The 24,982-nt window shown below is 44.9% G+C and overlaps 1 protein-coding gene across 14 annotated transcripts in view; it reads right to left on the bottom strand.

Annotated features, from left to right (window-relative positions):
* PKNOX2 (PBX/knotted 1 homeobox 2) overlaps positions 1-24,982 on the bottom strand; it is a 304,609-nt gene that overhangs the window by 260,868 nt on the left and 18,759 nt on the right. For 5 of the 14 annotated variants that reach the window (XM_027581293.2, XM_027581282.2, XM_027581301.2 and 2 more), the window contains exons 1-3: positions 14,709-14,822; positions 9,485-9,581; positions 8,818-8,919 (exon numbers count right to left, since the gene is read on the bottom strand). The exons of 2 other annotated variants lie outside the window; for them this stretch is intronic. The gene's annotated coding sequence lies outside the window, so the exon portion shown is untranslated. Of the gene's footprint in view, positions 1-8,817; positions 8,920-9,484; positions 9,582-10,889; positions 10,909-14,708; positions 14,833-24,982 lie in introns of those variants that run through there. 7 more of the 14 variants (XM_027581284.2, XM_027581285.2, XM_027581289.2 and 4 more) reach the window with 5 other exon arrangements.

Here is a 24,982-nt window from a genome sequence, read left to right as displayed (position 1 = left end):
ACGTTGAATTAAATTAAAATAGGCTATTAAAAATCTTTTCACCTGTTTCTTTTACCTTTTTTAATGGGACTGCCAAAAATTTTTAAATTACTATGTGACTTGCATTCTATTGTTATTGAAGCCTCTCCTCTGGGCTATATTTTTTGTCTTGGTATAAACTATGTTTGGATGCTGAAATCTTTACCATTTATCATGTATCACTCTGGCTCACCAGCTCTTCAATCCACTCTGCTTCCCAGCAGCACCACGCAGGACTGGCTGAGGGGTGATGGAGTGAGGGGAGGCCAGCAGGACATTCGGCGCCTCCTCCCTCAGACGGCGGAAGGTGCTAGGACCACCCCTCCTCCACCCACAGGGTTCTGGGGAGTTTTGAAATGTCTACTCTCTCCAAAACAAAGACCTCTTCTCCTTGAAGACCTGTACTAAACCCTTGTCCCCCATCTCCTTCAGCCACCTTATCACCTTCACAGTTGTCACCCCTGACATCACCGTGCTCTGCCTTGGCTCTATTCCCATTCTTACCACCTCACCATCACCCCCTCTCCCAGAACTGCCCTACCTCCTTCTGCTCATACACTGGACCATCACCTCCCTGTCTCCAGGGATGAAGCCTACCAGCATTTGTTGCCTCTGATGCTCTGTCCAACCTCTTAAGCTTCCCTGAGCTGAGGATTTTGCATGGCCACAATCCCAACTTCATTCTGGCACCCAGACTTACAGCAGCCAGACAGCAGGGCTCAGAGAACCGAGCAACAACCCTGGAAAGGAGTGAGGCCACATCGCCTGCAGAAGCCGGTCCTTACCACATTGCAGGGGGAGGGTAAGAAAGAATGACCGAATGAAGGAACAAGATACCCAATGTACCCAGCACGGGGAGCATGGCTTGCTTAGCAAGGAAGAACAAAGTACCAACAATAATAATAGCTAATATGTATTGATGATTTGCTCAGTGCCAGACTCCAAGCTAAGTGCTCAAGATGCACTGCCTAATCACATTCCCATGAAGTCGCCATGAGGCTGAGATAAGGGGAGGAAACTTTCACCAAGTAACAAGTGTGTGGACTCAGGCAGGCTGCCTCCAGGAACCATTCTCTGGTTCACTCATTCAGCGTGCATACACTGATAGCCTCTAAGAAATGTACCAGCTCGTGGACTCCCATCCAGCACCGAGGCTGGCCAGGCACCTGCCAGGTCCTTGGGCTAGAGAGATGAGTAAAGCACAATCCCTGAACTCAGAGATCTCAGGTTTTCAGCGACCAAGGGAAATGTAGGAAAGCCTACCCCTGTCTTCAGATCACACTGTTCTACAGGCAGAGAAACTGAGACTGGGTAGGAGGGGGAAGGATAAGCTCAAGCTCGAATCGCTCCTGCCTTAGTGGGGCAAATGAGAGTCAGCTTGCCTTGTCTAACCAAACCAGGGCTTGTCATCAAGCTCCACCCTTCCCTGGCGAATTTGTAAACATGCTTTGTCACTTCTTGGCCACAGGTCCTCTTGACAGACTCAGCATGTCTTCTGCCTGCATCCTCATTGGCTGCGATCACAATGCACAGTGGGAATGTCAACACTCAAGTCAAAACTCATCCATTCCAGAAACTCTTCTTAATTCAGGACATTCAGGTCCTGTATCCTTTTGAATTTGTGGGCTCACATTTCCACTATAGTAGTATGCATTTGAATGCTGCTTTGTACATGTTCTTAAATTTCAAAAATGTATGCATTAGCTTCCCAACCAGATTTGGAACTTCTTAAAGGCAAGGACTAAATACATCTATCTTACCTTCCCAATCTCCAAGCATTTGGTAGCAACCTCAGCCTATGTGAATTGCCTAATAAATGCTGACGGCTTGATCTCTTGTGCTCAGACACAACTATGTGTGTCTGTGTGCATGTGTGTATGTCTGTCTGAAACAGTATGTATAGCAGGGGTGTTTGTGTCCACAAGTATCACGTAAGTCCGTGTGCATGCATTCTCCAGCTACTGCAGTCATGGAAGCTTGGGCACACAGCAGCACAATCCGTCAATTTCCAGACGTTATCTCTCATGATAATTTCCTGCCAAATCTTTGAGTTGCAATTAAGAAAGTAGATAATTTGAAACATTTTCCTCTCCATGTTGAGATGGATTATAATCCTAATTTGATAAAGACTCTTAATGACTCATTAGCCACCCTTGGCTTCTCCTCAGGTCATCCAACTTCCCAGGCGCAGGGAGGCAGCAACGCTCAGGCCATTACGTGTTATTGCTTCAGCAGCACTAAAACCAAGACACAACAAAGCCACAACGGCGCGCCAGAGCCCTTGAATTCTCTTTTCTTCAACTCCTAGATTTGGACATTGGATTTTCTTTTCCTGGCTTTGAACAAAATCTCTAATTTCTTGATAACCCAAATGCTCTCCCTGGGGTCTTTGCATGCTGCCCGAGCTGGTACGTATAATGCATTGTAGGCTTCCCTCTGCATAGCGGCAGAGGGATACCTGATCTCAAACCTCTGGCCCCTACCCCCACTACAGTTTGTTTCCTAGGAAATGATCCCCAAGTCCAAAGGGTAGGGTTCCTGGGAGCAAGGACTATTTCAACTTGTTTACAGATGATAACCACGTAATAGCCCCCTTTCTGCTCTGGCTGACCAGGGATCAGAAAGCACAGAAGGGGGGCACCTGGGTGACTCAGTCGGTTAAGCATCTATCTTCGGCTCAGGTCATGATCCCAGGGTCCTGGGATCAAGTCCCGCATTGTGCTCCCTGCTCAGTGGGGAGCTTGCTTCTCTCTCTCCCTCTGCTGCTCCCCCTGTTTGTGCTCTCTCTCTCTCTCTGTCAAATAAAGAAAAAAAAAAAGCACAGAAGTTCTTTGGGGAGGTTACCCCACCCATTCATTTCCTTTTCCCCTGGCAGAGTGGCACCTCTTCCAGGCCCCAGGCATAAATAATTAAATTCTTCACAGAGTGATGGTTTCCCTTGGGTCACCCAGTCTGGAATTTAAGAACCCTGACTCTCGGAAAGTTCTAACTCATACATGGACCCATGTGGACATGTGTACAGCATACATGGACACACACTCATCACAGATGTTCCCGTAGGATGCACAGCCACACCTCCACAGAAGCACAGAGACAGCATGCGTACGTGTGCAAGGACTTCTTTGAATGGCCCTTGACCCTGAGATCTGGTAGGTGAGTAAGGAGGAGAGGGAGGCTTAGTCAAGCAGCGAACATATCTTTGTTGCATGCCTACTACATGCCAGGCACTGTGCCAGGTGCTGGGGTACCATGTGGCACAAAGAGAATGGAGAAGCTGGTGATGATCAAACATAGTCGGACCAGTGGTTGCTGCACTCGGAGTTGGAGCCGGTGGGGGCGGCATCTGTCAGACTTCTGAGCTCAAATTCCTTTCCCAAACCTCCCCCATGTGTGTTCTTACCCCTGTCCCTGCTCTACTCTATCCCTGATGTCTACAGGGTAGGCTTGGGTGAGATAAAAAGCTCCCCTACCCCACTCCCGCCTTGCACATTCGATCAATGTGACAAATGCTCTCTGGGCAGGACCCCTGAGGCTGTCTTCGCTGCCACCCACCCCTCCTTCCTTCCCAATGAGTCCAGGGAGATCTGAGCAGAGGAGTGATGGATAGCCCTGTCTTATTGTTCCAGACTCCGAATCCAACAGGGGCCTGGGAGAGCTGTATAAATCAGAGCCTGGGCTGGGCTCTCACCAGCGTGAGGGCTCAACAAGAGGAATGGAAGGCGAGGGACCATAAAACTGTCTGTGGGCTAAGTCGTTTCATTTCAAGTCAGGGCCAGGGAGAGAAAATGTTTGGTTCTTGGGAGACAGACTCATTTGAAGAGGATGGATAAGCTGGTGGAGGTCTGCACGTCTGCATGCTCAGAGGGAAGGAGGCTGAGAGAGGCCGGTCCCACAGGGGGATACCGGACGAGTTGTCCCTCATCTCTGGTGTCCACTCATTCCTACCACCCAAGAGGGGTGGGGTATGCTCATGTCCCAAACTTTGATAAGGTTTAGAAAAATTAGTCTCTAGTGAAGAGAGAAGACTTTTGTCCCAGATGGCTGATAAACTATAATTTCCCCTTCTTTGACAAAAGAACAGCTGGGGGGTTAAAAAAAAAAAAAGAAAAGGCAATGCTGGGCATTAGCTCTAACTGTGATCAAACCGGGATCAGATAGAGACAGGAGCTATTCCCATTTCATTTACTGAAACTTGTATGGAACAGCTAGTGTATGTCAGGCACTGTGCTTGGTGGTGGGGGCACAGAATCATGTGGCCCTCCTCTCAAGGGGCTCCCAGTGTAGCTGGAGACACAGAGAAGCAGTCTCCTAAATGAATGGCACGTAGTTCAGTATCCTTTGTCACAGCACCTGTGACAAATCGCTGCATCTATTGATTTGCCTGTCATTCTCCCCTCATTAGACTGGAAGCTCCTTGAAAGGAGAAAGGGAAGGAACCAACATTTGAGCGCCAATGAGAGGCTCCCTTTAGGCACTTTCAAGTCACTGCACATCATCCACCATAACACTTCATGGTATATTTTATTATCCTCATTTTACAAGAAGATTGAGGCTCAGAAAGGTTAATTCACTTGCCCAAGGCCAAAGGTAGTACGTGGGCAAGCTGGGACTCAGCTCATATTGGTGCTTCCCCACACGCTGCTCACAGGGTCTCACTCACACTGTGCCTTCAGCTCCTGAAGCAGTGAGCCAACTCAGGAAGCTGTTGACTACATACGGGAGGGAGGGAGGGAGGGAGGGGCACAGCGCAGCATGCGGCTAATGCTGGATGGGTGGGTCAGGAAGACTTTGCTGAGGAAGGGATTACTGAACAGTTTTAAAGAACAGAATAGAATTTGCCAAAATGACAACAGATGAAAGTCAATGTAGGTGGAAACACGTACAAAATGATGTGGAGGTGTGAAATGGCATCACGTGTGCTGGCCATCTACTCAAGAGCTCCCTGCCTCACCCACGACCTCCTTTACCCTTCCTGCTCCAGGCCTAAGAAACAAGAGCTCAGCAGTGACCCAATGGGGTGTCTGTACTATGCAGTACAGTATGTTTCTTTGGCTGTTAGTGTTATCTTTCCTGGGACTAGATTATGAGATCCAGGTAGGATCCAGTCTGCTTTACTCATAAGTATAATTCTAACACCTAGAATGGTGCCTGACCAATTTTGGAATGAGTGACAGATGTGGACCAGGAAAAGGGGGTGTTCTCTACATCTCTGCCTTCCCATGAGGCTGGTATAATTGGGCCAGACTAGGAGTCCCTCCTGTTTGGGGTCAGGGAAAACCATTTTAAGGCCAGACAACCATTGAGATAGGACCAAAGGCGGTGAGGCCCAGGGTCCTTGAGCAGTTGGCGAACTGCTTCTCTGTGTTCTCTGCTTCCTCCTCTCTAGTTCAGGAGCCAAAACTAGGATGTGGGCTCAGAGAACGTGGCCACAGAACTGACCTTGGACCTGCCCCTACTCTTCAGCTTATGCTAACAGGATGAATCTCTGTGGGGCAGAAGCCTGAGGAACACCAATATTTAAGGGACAACGCAAAGCAGAGGAGCATATAAGGGAAACTGAGGAGAGCCCAGGGAGCTGTGAGACCCAAAATGACACCCAGTTACCTACCTGTCTTCTAGAGCTTAGTGGCTATCACACCACAGAAGTCTGTGGATCACCAATCCAACTTCTAGAAATGATAAAGGTATTAACCAAGGACAAGAACAAAAGAGGAAAAAAACAGTGTGTTAAAAAGTGTTTCACAGTTTTGGTTTTTTTTTTTTTAAAGATTTTTATTTATTTATTTGACAGAGAGACAGAGAGAGAGCACAAGGAGGCAGAGCGGCAGGCAGAGGGAGAGGGAGAAGCAGGCTCTCGCTGAGCAGGGAGCCCGACGCAGGGCTCGATCCCAGGACCCTGGGATCATGACCTGAGCCGAAGGCAGCCGCTTAACCCACTGAGCCACCCAAGCACCCCTATTTCACAGTTTTTAAACAAAACGAGGGAAGAGTGGTACTGGCTCAACAGGAAGAGGAAATCACAAGCCAAGGGCCTGTAGTGGGGGCTGATCCACTCTGCAGAACCCCGAAATCTTCAGCCCTCAGAGGCACTAAGTCTCATAGCCCTGAGGCCAGATATGTGGCTGGACTGGGGGCATTGGTAGGAAATCAGTTTATAAAAGGGATCCCCACTCTCCCCACCCAGCCTGTCAGCCATACTCCTTTGTCCTCCAGTAAATGAGACTTTTTTTTTCCTTTGGAGGAACTGAATAAGAACAATACTGGACTTGGGAACACCAAGTGTGGTGGAGGGTGAATGAATTAAGGGGATATCTGCATGCTGAACTCTGTGACCATTAGTCCTTTCTTTGGCCTTGCTGGATACTCCCTGTCACCACCAACCAGTAGTTTGGAAGATTCTTCTTTGAAGAAGTGAACAACTCCAAGAGAACTCCAGTTACTGATATTTGAAGTTCCTTCAATAAAAGACTCACTTTCCACCTGGTCACCCTCTGTGACGCCCACTAGTTGACAAACTCTGCCATTTACCTAACAAGCTTCCAAAATCAACTTTCAGTGTCTCTTCCTTAAATATAAATAAGCAGTCAAGAATCAGCAGATACTTAAAAAAAGACTCAAACTTGATAAAAGGAGACTGAAATAAACAGGAAAAAAAGAAGATCTGAGGTGATAAGAGATTTTGCAAGGAGGAATAAAAAAGTTCAAAAAAGAGCAATAACATCAATTCAAGAAGAGGAAAGCTTATATTCATAAAACAAGAAGGGATTACAATAAAAAGGAAAAATAAATGAAAAAAGCCTCTCTGAAATTAACATATAATTAACTTTAAAAAAAACAAAACTCATAAGATTTGGCAGACAAAGTTGAGGAAGACTTCCAAAGAAGGAAACAAAAGAGAGAGATGACTAACAAGAGAGAAATAATTAGCCCAGCACAAAGAATGAAAAAAAGATATCTACCAAAGCCTACCACCATCATCATTGTGATTTTATAAGACTGACATGCCGCCTATTGCACTAAGGTAGCCAGTTATTGTGATTTTAAATCGTGAGGGATAAATAAAAGTTCCTGCAATTTTCTAAGGAGAAAAAGAACCAGGTAAAGAAAACAAGAATGAGAATATTAAACTTCTCCAAAAGCACCATCAGATGTTAAAAGATAACAGAGAAAGGCCTTCCAAATTCTGAAAGAAAGTATTTTTTAATCTAGAATTCTATACCCAAATAAATTATCAAACACACATCAGAGTAGTATAGAGATATTTTCAGGTAGTCAGTGACTCAAGACAATTACCTATGAAGTACTCATACTTAAGAAGTTATGGGAGAGGGATGCCAGGCTCGCTCAGCATTAGACTCTTGATCCTGGGATTGTAAGTTCGAGTCCCGCATCAGGTGTAGAGATTACTTAAAAATAAAATCTTTAAAAAAAGAGAAAAAAATGGAATTTAGCAATGTAGTTTGATAATAATGTAATAACAAAGACAGGGAATTCAGGAAATAGGGACTCCAACATAAGAAGGTAAAGGAACTATTCAGAATGATGGTAAAGGGAAACCTCAGAATAACAGTATGCAGTATTCCAATTCTAAGAGCAGCCAATCCAGATTGGAGCAGAAAAACAGAAGGTTCTTGGAGGGATAACTGTAAAAGGAAAAATGGAACAGATGAATTTGAATGTGTACAACATGGTATTAACAGGCATGCAGTTGAGTTGTTGAACCATTTGAAAAAAAATTAATTATAAGTACATTTGGGCATCAGGTCAATTAAAAAGGAGGCAATGATTAACTCCAGGAAAAACAAAGAATTGTACAAAAGAGACTATATGATCACAGTGTACCACTTGACTCAAGAGTAAATAATATTTGCATAGTCATTAGTATATAAACACTAAATATCAATGTAACAAAACAAAGTTTATGTTGGACAGACAAAAGGAGGGGAAGTGCAGGGATGGCACTGGGAGAGAAAGGTGTGGGAGAAACTAAGGTCTTATCCACCAAGGTAGAGTGTCAATATACAATTTCTAAAATTGGTAAATCAAGAAACAACAGTGTAATTAGAGTATTTAAAAATATGGCAACATTTACAAATGAGAAATGAGCTGAAAGAGTTGAAGTTGACTGACTTAGGGGCGGGGACTTGGGAATGTGAAAGGCTGAGGCAAGGCAACTGCTGATTTCCAAACTGTGTATAAGTATTATTTGATTAAATTGAAAATTAAACTTCTGAAAAAGAGTCTCTATGGCTCACATACAGTCCAGCTTAGCTTCTTATGATATAAGATCAGATAATAATTTGGAGCCAAAGTTCTGGCTGAAATAAAGGATGCATTTTTATGTGAGTGTCTGCCTGTCTCCCCTTTGGAGACCTGACATGGTGGTGGGTGGCCAATAGGTTTCAAAGATTAAGAAATCTGATCCTGACCTACAGTCGTGGATATTACAGGCAATTCTCAAACATATCATATTTCATATCTGAGCATGCTGGTCTCTCTGATTAGAATAAACAAACCTCCCAAGCCCCTAACAAGGGGAACTTCCCTTCAACTTTTAAAACTCTCCTAAGCTATCACCTCTTCTCAAAAGTCCTTCCTGATGTCTCCTCTCTGAAGAGTTACTTCTTTCCTTTTTGGGCCTACTTCTGAATCATCTGTGTCTATATCCAGCAAAGCATCCAAAACCCCGTGATTCAGTTGGAAATAAGCTGTCTCTCCAGCTACTCTGTGGTCCTCTCTATAGTCAGCAGATTGTGCTAGTTATGCTGCAGGATAAACAACAAAATCTCAGTCACTCACCACATAAAGGTTTATCTTTCATCATGTTATATGTTGGCTGTGGCTCTGGCTCTACTTCCTATCTTCTCTTTATGTGGGTCTTATTCTGGACATGTCATTCTCCTGGCAGACAGAAAAGAGAAAATGTGTGTGGGACCACAAAATGTTCCCGAAAGCCTCTGCTCAAAAGTGACATATCACTCCTGCTTCATTTTCATTGGCCAGAGTAAGTCACATGATGAAGTCTGATGTCAATGGCACAGATAAGCATATTCCTGTCACAGGGAGAGGCAGCAAATAATTGGGTGCCATAATACCATCTACTACAGTCTCCCTGTTGGGATCCACTTCTTATTCCTGTATACTGGACCTAGCACGATGCTTGGCACCAAGTAGTTATTCAGGGCATCTTCATTGACTTAAACTGAATTGTCAAATAATAACTTAGCCCAATATACAACCTGAGGACAGAAAGAGATTTGGAAAGGGCCTAAAAAAATGGAAAAAGCTTAACATAGAGCTGGGAGGGTATCTCCAACAGACTCAGGGTACGTGGAACAGCACCGAGCTTAGAACCAAGAGACTCGGGTTTCAGTTCAGACTCTGAAAGTCATTACACCTCTCTGGGCTCATCTTTAAAATGAAGGAGATGAAGTAGAGGATCTCTAGGGTCTTTTCCAGTCCTAACCTTTTAGGAGTCTGTCATAGAACACTTCAGCCTGGGTCGCTGAGTAACTGCTTGCCAATCAGCCGACTTCTAGTAGTTACGGTAGCCAGTTGTACAACTGAGAAGAAAAGAAGCCCCAAAGTCACATCATATGCTAAAATGAATTTCTAAACACTGAAAATTCAATGATGACAATAAGAGAAAATAAAACTGTACTTCAAAAATGAATGTGTTTTCAACAAAAATGTTAAGTGGCAAATGTTTTCTTTAAAACAAACCATTTTCTGTTTTGAGCACATTGTTCTAGACAGAGGGATATCCATTACACAAAAGCTACTTATCACGACATTGCAGAGGGGTGATTACACATCTGAATGTACCCACACTGAGTTCTGGTTCACAAATGGAAATCATCACATAAGTAGAAACTGTCTCGCACGTAGTGAGAGTTCGGTGTTTGTTGAATGAATAAATATGGGCCTTGGTTGGACTTCTTGAGCACTGAAGCTATCATTACCAATCCAATGTAGCCCTATTCCTCTGTAGCTGGAGCTGGTCTTGATTATTTTTCAAAGCTTTTGGAAAAAAAATTAATCTAAAAAGGGTTGAGAAATCCTGCAGCTAATGTACTAAGAGAATGATGTACTAAGAGAATTATTTAACAGATGGTGGGTCCTAAGCCCTGTGTTCTCAACAGCAGAAGGCAAATGTGATGACCCTGTTTGATTAGAGAAACTTGTACTCTTAAGTTTTCACCCAGAAATTGGGGATGTCAAATCAGGTATCCACAACCACCAGATAATAACAGCATGTACATATCATTTACTGAATGCCAGGACTATTCTGAGTTCTTTACTTATATTAACTTATAACTATCATAGCAATTGTAGGAAAGGGGTTCTGTTATCATCACCATTTTACTGATGGGGGAATCAAGGTCCAGAAAGGTTAATTAACCTGTCCAGGGTCACATGCTGAGTGGCAGGGCTAGGCTTTGAACCCAGGCAATCAGGCTCCAGAGTCTGTTCTAAAGACCCCTCTACATTATATTGCCTTGAGGGGGCAGCATGCTACCAGGTGAGTTGGATTCATTCTTGGATATAGTTGTAGCCTGGAACCATAAGCCTATCTTCACCCCCTCATCCATAAAGACCCTTCCCACCTGTTCCCTGTGCCAGCCTGGGAGACTGTGGCTTCCACCCTCTGATCACGGGTGCCATGAGGAAAGTGTGACTGGCTCCCTCATTGATCCTTATCCATCTCCAAGTTTCTGGACTCCCTGCTCCCTTGCCTGGATGAATATAAGGAAAGATAACCTCTCCCTCATACAGTGAGGTCCAGTTTCTAGTGGCCTGAGCACTGCAATCACCAAGCCAGGCTCTTTCCTATAAAAAACAATCAATATTGTCCCATCCCACATCCTCACCGTTTCCTGCTCCTCGGTCTATAACTGCTATTGATTACATCAGAGCTGGAGAGCAAATGCCAAAATATATCAATCAGTCACCAAGGTGCCAAAGAGACTTTATTAAAACCATTACACCTTCTTCTGTTTTCCTGCCCACCCCACGTTCCTCAGCCCAGTGGCCATTTCTTTTGGAAGGTTTCCAAGAACTTTGCAGACATGATCTGATGGCTGGTGGAATTTCCTCTATTTGGGGAAAATTTAGACCCAGAGAAGGAGCAAGAACAAGTCCCATGGTGAGAAGATGGAAACCAGGTGTGTGAAAATATGTGCATGTGTCTGTGCAGTATATATATGAAAATGTGCACGTACATATGTTTGTTTAAAGAAAAATCTAGAACTTAGTCACATTTCAGAAACATTTTGTAATTATCGCTGAAATTTTTACAAATCAATTCCTTCTGGTTGCTTAATGTCCTTCACTAAGTGGTTTAATTGTGAAATTTCACTTTATAATTGGGTTCATTTTAATGCAGAAAGAGGTAGATTTGCATAAGCAAATGACAAACAGTTGACAAAATCCATTAGCAGAGAAGCAGGAATCCGAATAGCCACACACCCTGGGTTGTCGGTTTAGAATCAAAAGCTATATGGTAAGGAAGGCCCTGGCCAAACCCAGACCAAGTTCTGCTGCCCCTGACCAGACAAAGGGGAAGGAGGAAAAGTATTTCAAATGCTCCTAACATATTACCAGGACAAGAGGAAGACTGCCAATGTGGCAGGAGAGACAGAGTGAAGGAGAATTTCTGCTTGTCAAGGAAAGACCAAAGACCTTTTCTTTGAAACTCCAGGCAAGGATTTAAAAAGAATTACCAGTTTTACAAAGCTCTTTGACAATTCTTTTTCCAGGTGAAAAGAATACTGGACTCAGAGTAGATGGGACTATGGAGAATCCAACTTCTAGTCCTCACCCTGCCACTAACTAGCAGGGATCTTCCTGCTGAGGTCTCAGTGAGACCATACCTGAATGTCTATGTTTGTTTGTTTGTTTCTTTCTTTTTTTCTTAACGATTTTATTTATTATTTGAGAGAGAGCACAAGTGGGCGGAGGGGCAGAGGGAGAGGGAGAAACAGACTCCCCGCTGAGCAGGGAGCCAAATGCAGGGCTTGATCCAAGGACCCTGGGATCATGACCGGAGCCAAAGGCAGACGCTTAACTGACTGAGCCACCCAGGTGCCCCTGAATGTCTATGTTTCTAAAGCTCCAACTGTCATTACCAGTAATTGACGAATTCTCTCATTCATTCACTCAACAAATACTTATTGAGTGCTTGCGATGAATAGGTCCTATAGACATTACAGAGAATCACAAGGACATGGGGTGAGGGCTAAGGTAAGAAATAAATAAATAAACAGTAGATAAGGCCCTGCCCTCATGGAACTTACAGTCTAATGGAGTGTTACAGACTGAATTGTGTCTCCTTAAACCTTATAGTCTGACAGGACTGGTGTGCTTCTAAGAAGAGGAAGAGACACCAGATCTTTCTCTCTCTCTCCATGCACACACAGATAGGAGGCCATGTGAGGATGTTGTGAGAAGGTTGCCATCTGCAAACCAGGAAGAGACACTGCACCAGAAACCAACCCTGTTGACACCTTGATCTTGGACTTGCCAGCCTCCAGGTCTGTAAGAAAATGAGTTTCTGTTATTTAAGTGACCTAGTCTGTGGTATTTTGTTATAGCAGCTGGAACAGACTAATACACTGGGGGGAAGGGAAAGGCACGGTGCTATGGAGTTCAGGTTGAGGTGCTTTGCCCAGTCTAGGGGATGAGGAAGGTTTCCCAGAGGACCTGACCCCTAAAAGGTCAGGAGAACTAGCAGGGGAAAGACAGGAGGTAGAGGGGAGTTCCCAGGCAGGACGTTCACACGTGTGAAGACCTGCAGGTAAGAGGAGTTCAGTTGGGGGAGCCAAACACACTTCCTTGTGGATGGAGCCCAAAGTGTCAGAGGAAGAGGGTAGCAAGAGTGGGGCTGAGGAGGTAAGGGGAGCCAGGTGGGGGAGGTTTCAGAAGCAAACATGTCTCTGAAGATTTCAAAGGCCAAGGAGCTGCCACACCTTTTGAAACTTTGGGTTCACCCCATTGACACTTCTGATTCTGCTGGAAAAAATGCCAGCTTGATTTCTGCAGGCCCAAAGAAGTAGTCTGCTTTTCTTGCCTCCCTAACCAGTGAAGTCCTTCTTTGTGTGTTTGCATAGGTCCCTTGTGGAAATGCTTTGCTTTTTCATCCCTAAGCTTCCTCCTTGCCTTTCGAAGCATCTTCTGGGACAGCCTCTTCTTCACGTGTTTGCCTTCAGTTCTGCGAAATTCCTTTGCTTTTTGTTAGTAATTGCTGGTGCTTGTTGAGTTAGCTAATGCCAAGCACGTACCAGGCACTGTTTTAAGGGCTTTCTGTGTATCAGCAGCTTTTATTTAATCCTCACAACAACCCTCTGAAACAGATTCTGTTAACTCCAGTTTATGGAAAAGGAAACTGAGCACAGAGAGATTAAGACACTTGCCCAGGGCCACTCAGCTAAATGAAGAAGCCAGGATTAAAACCAGCACAGTGTAGCTTGGATGTCCATACTTTTAACTACTACTATGCTCTGTTGTTTTTTGCGAAAAAAAAAAAAAAAAAAACAGATGGAGAAACTGGGGTCACCTAGGTTCTCACGGCTAGTTGAAGTGCTGGGGCTGTTTCTGATTCCAGAGCCTATGCTCTTAACCTCTTGAAGGAATGGAGAAGCAGCTGCTGGCTTTGAGAGTGACTCAGGAAGTAGGCTAGATAGAACTATTGTGGAGTAGTTGAGGAGTAAGGGAGAGAGATGGAGAGAAGCAGGAAGTTGGGGTCACACTCAGGTTTCTGGGTAAACCGTACAACCAAACCTTAGTTATTTTGTGCCACTTTATTGATTTGTTTACTCATTGTCTCAATCATTGAACAAATGCTTATTCAGAACCTATTCTGTTTCAGGCACTGGGCTGGGAAAGTAGGGAAAGAGGAGCAGGTAAGTACTGAGAATGACCATGAACCTTACCAGTGCCTTCCCCGTGCCCTCATCTATGGAGCTCAAGGACTTTCAAGGACATTCGAGGGGATGGAGTTGATATGTAAATAAATACAACAAATTATTACGGTGTGATTATATATATCTATCAATATATGTCCATCTACCTATAATGTATTAAAAGGAGGACCGCCTATCTCTGGCTAAAACAGGTGGGGCATCACTTTGAAGAAGGTGCCATTTGAGCCAGTCATGAAGGATAATGGGAATATCCTAGGAGAGTAGCTGGTTCCTTGGAGGTTCCCTGGAAAGTATGTCGCAGATCCCCACATTCTGGGACAGAGTCGTGGAATTAGATAATATTCACACTGAAAGAAGCCTTAGAGGTCATCTGGCCCCACCCCATTCATCCACAGGCGGCTAGCTGAGCATGGCCAGGCCTGGGGTGAGGCAAACCGTAAGGGAGCATTTCCTTTCAAGGCCCTGGGAGTGCGGCCCAGCCCTAATCCCAGCCCTGAAACTGAGGCACAGCTTTACTGGGGTTCCAACAACCAGTCAACGGCCAACAGTACCTTGCAAGAACCACCCCCGCCCCACCTCCACCCCAGTTTTCTGGGCTTTGTGATTCATGGGTTGTGGGGAGCCAGGCAAATGGAAAAGAAGATGAAGAGGAGTCAAGAAAGTCACCGTGGTTTCTGGTTTGTACAACTGAAGGAACAGCTCTAAACCTCTACCTCCACCACCCTCAACCCCTCTCAAGTTCCCGGCTTCCCCACCCCCAAGTCTTACGGTTAGAAGTAAGGATGTCTTCCTCGTGGTATCCCTCCCTCTCGTCTCTCTGCTACCCGCTCTCCCAACGCCACACCTCCCCAACATTTATTTCAGCTTCTGATTCTCTTTTCAGAGAGAATGGCCCCCAACGAGCGCCTGCGCACGTCCACCGCGGAGGTCACAGGGCTGCAGTTCAACAATCTGCCGGCAGGGGGCAGGCCCGCCGCGAGTCCGGACCCTGCCCGAGCCTCCCAGCCCCCAGCCCAGTCACAACTCCTTAGAGATGCAAATTGAGAAGCAGCCTTCCTAACCCGAGAGGTCTGCTAATTCTCTGACGAGTATGCAGATTTCCATCCTGCCTTTGCCTGGGTTTATTTGTTTTACTTTGCAATAAATTTAATACAGACTCCCTGAAGCAGAGAGGCAGATGGACTATAAACTCTGCATTTTGAGCAGCCTTAGTTACTAGGTTAGTGTGGTTTTTGATCCCTACTTAAATTATATCTATGAAATTTGACATGGATTTGGGTCTGGGGTTTGCTGGCTCCTTGGTGCTCTGGAGCTGCTTCTAGGGGATTTACAAGGGTTGATTTGATTATTGGGACTTTAATTTCTCACAGAGGCCAACGAGCGGGCTGGGAAGCCTGGCTGGGGTATAACAAGAAGATGGGAAAGTGAGAAGTTGGGTTGCTACCTGCCCCAGTGTAGGCGGGGTCAGTATTGTTTTCCCACGCCCCTGGCAGGGCCCTAAGTCAGACACACTAGGGATCTTGAGCGGGAGGCCTGTGCTGCCCCCACCTCCCCGGAGTGGGGGTGGGGGGAGTCGTGCAGCAGAAAGTGCCCACAAGAAGCTCAGAGTCCAAGAAAAAAAATCAGACACACATATGGGGCAGACATAACTAAAACATCTATAAAGAAGCATTAACAACACCAGTACAAATTGGCGTTGTACAACAATGTAAATTGGACATGAGGGGCCGTGGCAGAGGGGAGAAAACTGCTACTCACCCCTCCTATTAACACCTCTGCCCCACGCTACAATGTGCAGCCTTCCCCCCTTCCCGGCTCCCTTTCACAGACCACTGAAGAAAGGAAGGCCTAAGGAGCTAGGAGTATGATGAGCTGGGTCCTTGTCCCAGCTTCATGGGGTGCTTCTTTGTTCAAAATTTGAGTAATACGTTTAATTTCTCCAAAACTCAGTTTCCCTATCTGTGAAATTGGAATCGTGTGGGAGGGGCTCGTGCCCTGCGACAGTCGACAGTCCTGAGGTATCACTGAGGAGAGTAGGAAGGCCTCGGGGCAGAGGGAATTTCAGTAAGACCTCTACCTGTCCTCTACCTGTGCCTAAAACCTGTCAGTGTGACCTAGGTGTGGGGGGATGGGCTGGGCCCCCAAAGGCAGAAAAGGTGTGGGGGCCAGCTCTCTAACTTGGTCCTGCTCGCCTGCACAGGAAACCTGCCAGCAGAGAAGGACTGGCCAGGGCACCAGGGAAGGTTCCAGCAGCAGCAGATTCCAGGACTCTTGTGCAGACTTCTGAGGGCCTGGGTCACCCGGGCAGGGGGAGTGGGAGATGGGCAGGGAGGTGGGGCCGCAGCCTCATCTCGCCCCAGGGGAAATCCTAGAGCGGATCCCAGAGACCAAGGGACGAGGGCCCCTCTTCCTTCGCCTCCCTTCTCTGCACCTCTACACCCTTAGAGGCTGGAGCAGGAAAGGAAACTCGAGGGGACACTAGAAGGAAGGTGTTGGAAGAGCTGAAAAAGCAAAGGTTTGGGCGTCACAAGAGTAAAGCAGCAAAAGGAAGGAAGAGGGCAGATCCAGGAGGAAAGGAAGAAGCCAAGGACATGCCGCTGTTTGCTCCTTGCGAGTAGGGAAGAGTCACCAGGAGAAGGGAGGAGAAAAGAGGAGCAGAGTAGAACCAGAGAAAGGAAACAGCCAGGCTTCCCTCGAGGAGGGGGTGGGGGCAGGGGACGTGGAGGCTGAGAGGAAATGGAAATGAGGGGCTTGGTCACCATGGAGAGAGAAGCTGGAAGCTTGGCAGCAGTTTGTCTATTAAGAGGAAAGGAGAGGACTCAAAGAAGCTGTGGGTGTGTCTACACACACAACCAAATTGGAAAATAACTAGCTGAATTCAGCCCAAAGCAGGGCATGGAGGGGGAAGGGGAAGAAAAAACTGGCTAAATTCTCTCCAAAAATGACAAAACTCCCCCCCGCCCCCATCTCCAGCCTACCTGCCCCGCTCCTCGCCCCAATAATGCACTGAATTAAAACTATTAGCAGTCAAAATTTCGTTGAACGAATTTTGGGGACTTCCCGCCCCCCACCCAGATGCAGTCCCATGATTTGTGTTGTGCAAGGGAAAGAGAAACTAAATCCCGCAGCAGAGAAAGAGGAAAGGATAAACAGTCAGACACCTTGGTCTTCATAGCAGCTCCTGCAGCAGGATGAAGAAATCCAGCAAGTAGGTGCCACAAGGCCGAGAGGATGACCACACAAGCCCCCCAGAATCGTGGCAGGGACAGTATTGCCCTGAGGCCCATCGTCAGTCAGGCTTCTGCTGACCCTGGGCTTCAGAAGAGCCCGCACTGGCTCTCCTCCAGGGGCACCCTCCCTAAGGGCGCAAGGCAGGAGCCTTGCTCCCCCTTCTAGGGTCACACTCCAGGTACCCAGGCCAGGCCAGGGTGGCTGTTTGGGCAAGGAAGGGAGTGCAGTGGGGGGTACGCCCCCACACAGAGGGTGTGGACAGACTTGGGGAGTGGGGACACCAGCCTCAAGGCTCCTCACAGTGCAGAACAGTGCCTGTGACAGGAATGGGGGAGGGGGTGCTGGGCCAGGGCCTCCACTTGCACCCTTGCCTTAGCCAGTGAATGTTAGCAGCTGTCCTGAGCAGAGGAGAGCCTGGCTTCCCAGCTGGAGGTCAGGACACGGAAAAAAGTAAGGAATCCAAGATTGCTATAGGATAGAAGGTCAAAGGGCAAAGGGAGCGAGAGGGACAACCAAACCCTGGACATGTGTGGCAGCGGAGAGCGGAGAAAAAGAACCACAGCATATCTCCTGTAATATCTGGTACATACTCATGCTAAAAATCACCCATTGTTTATCCTAAATTCAAATTTGACTGGTATTCCTGTGTTCCATCTGCCATGGCTCCCTGGGGACAGAGGGGTTGGAGTGGTGGCCACGAGGCATTACCACAAGGTCAAAATCTTCCTAGAGCTAAAACATGCCAGAGAACCTTAACCATTCCAGAGTCAGACTAGCACGTTCCAGTTATGGATGGGGTTGTGAAAAGCATGGTCATTTTCAAAGGCCCTGGGCTAAGTGGAGAGAAAGACCAAATCCTCTTATCTCTACCAATGACTTTAAGGTAGAACCAGAATCAGGGTAAGATACAAGCCAGGGAATCTCTCTTCTGCACCCACTGGAATCCCAGAGGTTAGCTAAATCTAAACCGATAAGGAAGAATTTCCTCCACTGGCCACCGTCCTTCATGTTGAAAAAAAGGGACACTCTCAGCAAAAGAAGACTGAACGAACACTTTTTCCAAGTACTTTACAGTTTACACAATTCTATGCTATTTTTCTGATCTAACCTAAAAGTCTCCTAGTGCAACTAATACTTTTGATTTTCAGAAACTAACCTCTCAGATGTTACATTCCAGGAGGAAAATAAATAAAGAAATATGTAAATCAATAATAACCCTACATTAATTTTGAACTCAGTTATGAACATAGAAGCAAAAAAAAAAAAAAATCAGTGGTTGCCAAATGAAAAAGGACAAACTCTTTTAAAAGAGGGTTCTTCTTCTTTTTTTTTTAATCCAAAAAACTTTTACAGTGGTGTAATAAGCAATAGAGAATAAAATGAAATTAAAACAATAATAATAAAAAAGCATACCCAGCAGTGTCCTGTTAAATAATTGGATGAGATTCATCAGGGCAGCAACTGGTGCTGAGTGTTTTTTAATTTTCTCCCTGCTGGATATTCTCCTCTCATGGAGTCAACAAATAGATTAACTACTTGTCAGAGACAGGGCCTTCACAGAGCAAAATTGAATTCTTCAGTATTTATTTTCCTCTTCATACCTCCTCCCCAAAGAGGAATATCTGGTCAGTTTTTTAAAGACCCCCCAAATCTAGAAATGATTAATTCTGTCCATGAGGATCACGTGATTATATCATGCAAAGAGTTAATTCCACCACGGTGCACACTGGATTCAATGAGGGTTTAATAAGATTTACTAATTGCCTCTCCTTATGAAGGAATCAACTTTGCAAGGGCAGACCCAATACTTTAACGAAGGCAAGTGAAGGCCAGATGGCACCATGGTGCTTTCAACAATCCAAGGTTTCACAGAGATCGGAATCCAGAACAGTGGGCCCCCAGCACTAGGTGAACTGTGTAAAAAAGAACCCATAACTAAGCAGTCGGCGCTACACGCTCTCCCCTACAGCAGCAATTGAGCCTCAGAAAAATGACATTATGGTTCAAACTGGGCTAATATTATTGACTTAAAAATTTTTTTCATTTTAGAATTTTGTTAGCATTTAATTCATTCTTAGTTGTAAAAAAACTATAAACATAGGAAAGTCATTTTTGTTTGTACCTTTGAGGTTATATTACCATACAAATAATTCAGGTCCAAATTAGATGTCTGAGAGAATATTTTTCCTCTTTGAAATCAAATATGAGGACCAATGATAGAGTGGAAAAACTTTGGCCTAAAAAGTCAGAATGCTCTGGGGCCTGATCCTGACATAATCCACGGGGCAACTTGGGCCAGTACGACTCCGTTTGAGCTCTAAAACAGGAGTTATCTATGTAACTTTTCACTTTCTCAGGGATGCTCTGAGGATCAAATGAGCTAATGAATGTGGAATAACTGGTTTTTTTTTTTTTAACATTTATTTATTTATTTGACAGAGAGAGACACAGTGAGAGAGGGAACACAAGCAGGGGGAGTGGGAGAGGGAGAAGCAGGCTTCCCGCAGAGCAGGGAGCCCCGATGCGGGGCTCGATCCCAGGACCCTGGGGTCATGACCTGAGCCAAAAGCAGATGCTTAACAACTGAGCCACCCAGGCTCCCCTGGAATAACTATTTAAAAAAAAAAGTATTGCTCAAAGCATTGTGGAAAGTATTTTCCCATAGCATCCTAAGAAAGGGTAAGCAGTCTAATATGAGATGGGTAGTTCTTGGATTTGCCTGCTTAACTCCGTGAGCTTAAAAGAGTTGTCATTTCCATTATGATTAACCTAAGAAGGCTCCATGGAAGAGAAGGAAGGAGAGAGAAGAGGGAGCATGCATGAGGCCTACTGGTACCTTGCCTAGCTCGTTGACACTGCAGACTGTTTGTCCATCTGTGTTCCATAATGGTGTTCACAGACCTGGCCATTCTACCCATGCCCAGCTCTGCTTTCTTTGTCCTCCTGCCTTCTGGGATCCCCTTCTGGCTTCGTCTGGGAAATGAGACAGAAACGATATTACTTAATGGTGTCTGGGGAAGAGAGTTGTCAATTTTTCCTGCGCTGGCCTTCACCCAACTTTCCAATCAGCAATATTGCAATCAAGGTTGGCCCCACCTAAGGAAAGTCTAGGCACTGTCAGATCAGATCAATCGGAAGTTCCAGGCACTGATCTCTGAAGGAGAGGAAACAGAGGTAGAGGGGGCTGGGTGCCTGTTGGCGCCAACTCAGCATGTACATTTTTGGAAGGTAGATGCAAATACATATTAGTGACATCTTAGTAGAGAATTTAGATACTAGTAGCTCCTGCACTGCAGTAGCATTTTCAGAATCAGGATTTGATGCCAAATGTAGGAGGCTGCTCCAATATTGTTTGGTGGGGTTTTTTTTGTTTTTTGTTTGTTTGTTTTGTTTTGTTTTGAGTTTTTTTTGGTATTTTACCCCTTAGCACATGAATTATCAACTGTTTTGCCAATAGAAAATAAAACACAATTCCTTTTTACAAGTAAAAACAAATTAAAAATTTAACATACAATAGGATACCATTTACAAAAAATTAAGTATCTGAGAACTAGTTTAAAAAGGAGTATGTAAGACTTGGAGAAAATTTTTAAACCCTTTTGAAGAACATAAAAGACCTGAATAAACTCAGGAATCTATCACACTCCGGAAAGGATGACTTAACTCTATACAATGTCGATGCTCCCTAAATTAACCCGCAAATTGAATCCCTCCCAATCAAAATCTCAATAGATTTGGCTGGCATACAGGGGTGGAAGAACATCTGTCAAACATTCTAAAATTTATGAGGAAGAATAAAAGTCCACTAATGCTAAGATGGCTTTTTTAAAAAAGCAAAAAGAACAAACACTTAACACTAGAAACTGAGAAATATCACAGAGCCAGCATTATTAAAACAGTGTGGTACTGGCACAGGAAAAGAGAAATAGGCTGGTGGGATGGAAGAGCGGGTCCAGAAGCAGGCTTATGTGTGCACGAAAACTTACAGGTGATAAATCTGCCATCATAAATCAAAGGGTAAAAAGATGACTTATTTCAAAAATGGTAAAATAAATTTGAATCTCTATCTCATTACTGAATAATAAATAAATTACTGTATAAATATACATATATATATACAAATATATATATATAAAATAAATAAAATAAAATAAACTGTATATAGATTCAGTCCCTAAATGTGAAAGGTAAAATCATAAATAATAGAAGAAAATACATGATCATGTAGTGTGACCTAGAGGTGGGAAAAGATTTTGTAAACAAGATTCAAAAGCAACACCATAAGGAGAAAAATGGATGGATTTTATATCAAAATTAAAGATTTCTATTCAGTGAAGTATACCATCAACTGAGTTAACACATAGATGGGTAATGCCTGGAAGAAGACATCTGTACTAACAAATGCTTAGGGAATCCCAACAAATTAGTAAGAAAAAAAGAAGAAACAACAGAAAAATGAACAAAGTAGGTAAGTAGGTGGAAAGTCTTTTAGGTGAGACTTAATTTCACAAATAATGTGAAAAACACAAAAGAAAGATAAGATACCACTTCACATAGAGTAAATTAGCAAAAAATAGAAAATCTGATAATACCAAGTGCTGACAAGGATGTGGGGCAACAGGAGGGCTGATAAATGTAAAAGCTGGTCCAGCTCTCTTAGAGAGCAATTTGGTGGGGCTTATCGAAGTAAAGAATGCACAGAGCCTATGACCCAGCACTGGCACTGTGGGGACACACACCCTGGAAAAAATCTCACACAGAACCACAGAATGTCTATCATCTTGCTGATGGCAGAAGCAAAGCACTGATGGCAATCTGGGTATCCACCAGCAAGGGAACAGAAGGGTAGATATGGTAACTACAAATGACGAAACACCATGCAGTGGTAAGAAGGAACAAAATAGATCCACTTAAAGCAACACGGGTAGGTCTCCAAAACAGAGCTGGCATGGGGGGGGAGGGGTTGGGGGAGGACAGATTTATAGCACAATATAATTTATGTATGTTTTTAAAAGACACCAAGCAATACTACTTATGTTTCAAGGATATCTATGCAGGTGGATAAACTTATGGAAGGTGGGTTAGAAGGATACACACTACCGTGGATATTGGGGTGCTCCACCCATACCCCTCTTCAGGGCCAACGCACCCACCCCCAACTGCTGGGAGTATTAGTGCTCAGGCTCAAGGCTGCATCCCTCAGGGGAACTGCCTTACCTAAAGCTTCCCCTTCTAGGGGAAGTGGCCAGTGGCTGGCTGATGCAAGGATATAAAAGGCTTGACCCTCCAGGGGCACCTGGGCAGCTAGGTCAGTTAAGTGTATGATTCTTGCTCTCAGCTCAGGTCTTGATCTCAGGGTTGTGAGTTCAAGCCCCGTGTTGGGCTCCACGCTAGGCACGGAGCCCACTTAAATAAATTTAAAAAATTAAATTAAAAAAAAATTTTAAAAGGCTGTCTTGCTTTGTTTGGGAAAACTCTAAAGGGTCATGCCAGGTCCAGAGATTCCATAGTCTCAGCTGAGTCCCTGGTGGCAAGCACAGTGGGGATCAGCTTCACCTTCAGTCCCATCCTACGGTCCTCACTTCTTTCTGGGTGTGTCTCCCGAAAGCACTCCTGAATGAACCTGCACGCAAGCCCCCATTTCAGAATGTGCTTCCTTCCAGAGAGCCCTATCTAAGGAATATGTGAAATAATCAAGAGTGGGAGCAGTTACTGTGGAAGAGGGAAGAGATAGGGGGATGGGGAACAGAAGGGGCAAATAAGAACTCAGTGAGTCAAGATGCGGTCTTGCAGGACTAGTGACAACAGCATACCATGTAATTCACGTGCACCCGGAGTCCACAATGCAAACAAAAAAACTGAAAACATACCACCTGTCTGTGGACAGTACACCAGCCTCCCCTTCCTTTGTTCACATTTCTCTGTAACCAAACCCCAGTGACTCTTCTGCTGGCAGGCCAGTGATGAGCAAGGAATGGACTCAGAAAAAGCCAGGGAGGTAAATGGGCAAGGACTGTTTTCTTACCCTTGAAACTAGGGGCAACCTCAAGAATCTGGAAGCCAGGAACCCCCTTGGCCCAGGTCCATCCTTGCTGCAAGGAGCTATAAGAGATACATCCCACCCAGCAAGGGAAGGAGGAAGTAAAGGAGTGTGGTGGGGGGTGGGGGGAGGGAGAGACAGACAGAGACAGAGAATGTGTTTCCATCTCAGGCATGGAAGAGCCCAAGATCTGACAGAGATATAGATTCTATGCTTTCCATTCACTCCAGCACCAGATGGAGCAAGAGATCTTTATGGAACTTGTGGGAAGGGGGTTACTTACATCTGGGGAAGCAGCTTCATCTGCCTCTGAGCCAGATGCCACAACAACTTGGGCATCTTGCTCTGGCTTCTACTCCCCAGCTTGCCTGCCTCTCCCCTCCTCCAGCTCTCCTGCTTGATATTTTTCTGTAACAAAAACTTGTTCCCTTCCTTGGGCCTTGACCCAGCCCATCTCCTCTCCATACCCCTCTCCCCCATCTCCAGAGTCCTTTCACCCTTTCAGTGTCTAGATGGGTCTCTGGGTTAGCGTCACACATGCAGACACTGAAGCAGATAAGGCTCCAAAGAGAGCAAAACTGATGCAATTGTGCTTGTCTTGGAAAGTATGTGCCCTGGGAAGAGGCTGTGGAATGTTCAGGAAGGCCACTCAGAGGCTGACCAGAGGCTGAAATGCCCAGAGTTCTCTCTCTTCCCAAAGAAAAATAGAGAACTATGTTTAAAGGAGCATAAGTAAATTATAATGTGAATTCACCAATGTACCTTTTTCGTAAAATATACGGAGCTCCTACTATGTAGCATGTAAGTATGTTCACAAGGCAGGGACTTGCAAAATGAGTAAGATGCAATCCTTGGTGTCTAAGAGCTCATGGTCTGGTAAAAAGGTAAGACTTGCACACCAGTATTGATGATGTAGAATGTAACATGGTAAGGGCAATAAAAAGAGTTACCCCCAAATGCTCAAATTGTTCAGAGCAGAGAAAGTCGCATTAGAAGGAAGAATCAAAGGTTTCCTGAGCCACATAACTTTTGAAACAGCTTGCAACTTATGGATAGAATTTGTTACTATACTTCAAAAATTAATTTTAATGCACTTAATATACGTGAATACAATGTAAGGCATTCAATACACTGAATAACATTTTTAAAAGATGATCAATATTCCTACTGCTTTCTAAAAAAAACTGCATGAAATAAGAAATCAAGATTCCCCTCTTACCCATCTCCTTCCATCTCCCAAACTAACCCCAAAACTAACTACACTAACTATTTTAACAGTTTGGTATGAATCAGCCCTAATCTTTGGATGGAAATGATTTTAACAAAAAGAAAAGAAGGGTAGCCCAGGTAAAGACCAGGAGGCGAGAAGAGAAAAGGCAAGTTGTGCGCCCGGTGTGTGTGGCCAAAGTAGGAGATGAGAGATGACATCAAAACAGGGGGTCGGTGTCATGTCACGGAAGGTCCTCAGTGCAGGACTCTGGCATTTGGGACATTATTCAACAGGCAATGTTAGATAAGAAATGATCGAAGGAGTTAGGGATTTTTAGCTACAGTAAGAGAAGATCTGGGGGCATAGGGCAGCAATAATTCAATTATATAAAGTGCTATCATGTGCAAGAGAGATTAGGCTTTTAATTTGAGGATCCACAGGTCAGAATTCAGGTCAATAACTTGAAGTTTCAGGAGTGGTATTTCAGTTCTATATAGATAGGAAAGGACTTTCTAACAAACAGACCTCTGCCATAATAGAACAGATGACCTGCGGAAGAGT

The sequence above is a fragment of the Zalophus californianus genome, chromosome 11 (assembly GCF_009762305.2).
Source record: "Zalophus californianus isolate mZalCal1 chromosome 11, mZalCal1.pri.v2, whole genome shotgun sequence".
In the NCBI taxonomy this organism is placed as follows: domain Eukaryota; kingdom Metazoa; phylum Chordata; class Mammalia; order Carnivora; family Otariidae; genus Zalophus; species Zalophus californianus.
This window is presented reverse-complemented; position numbering and strand designations above follow the sequence as displayed.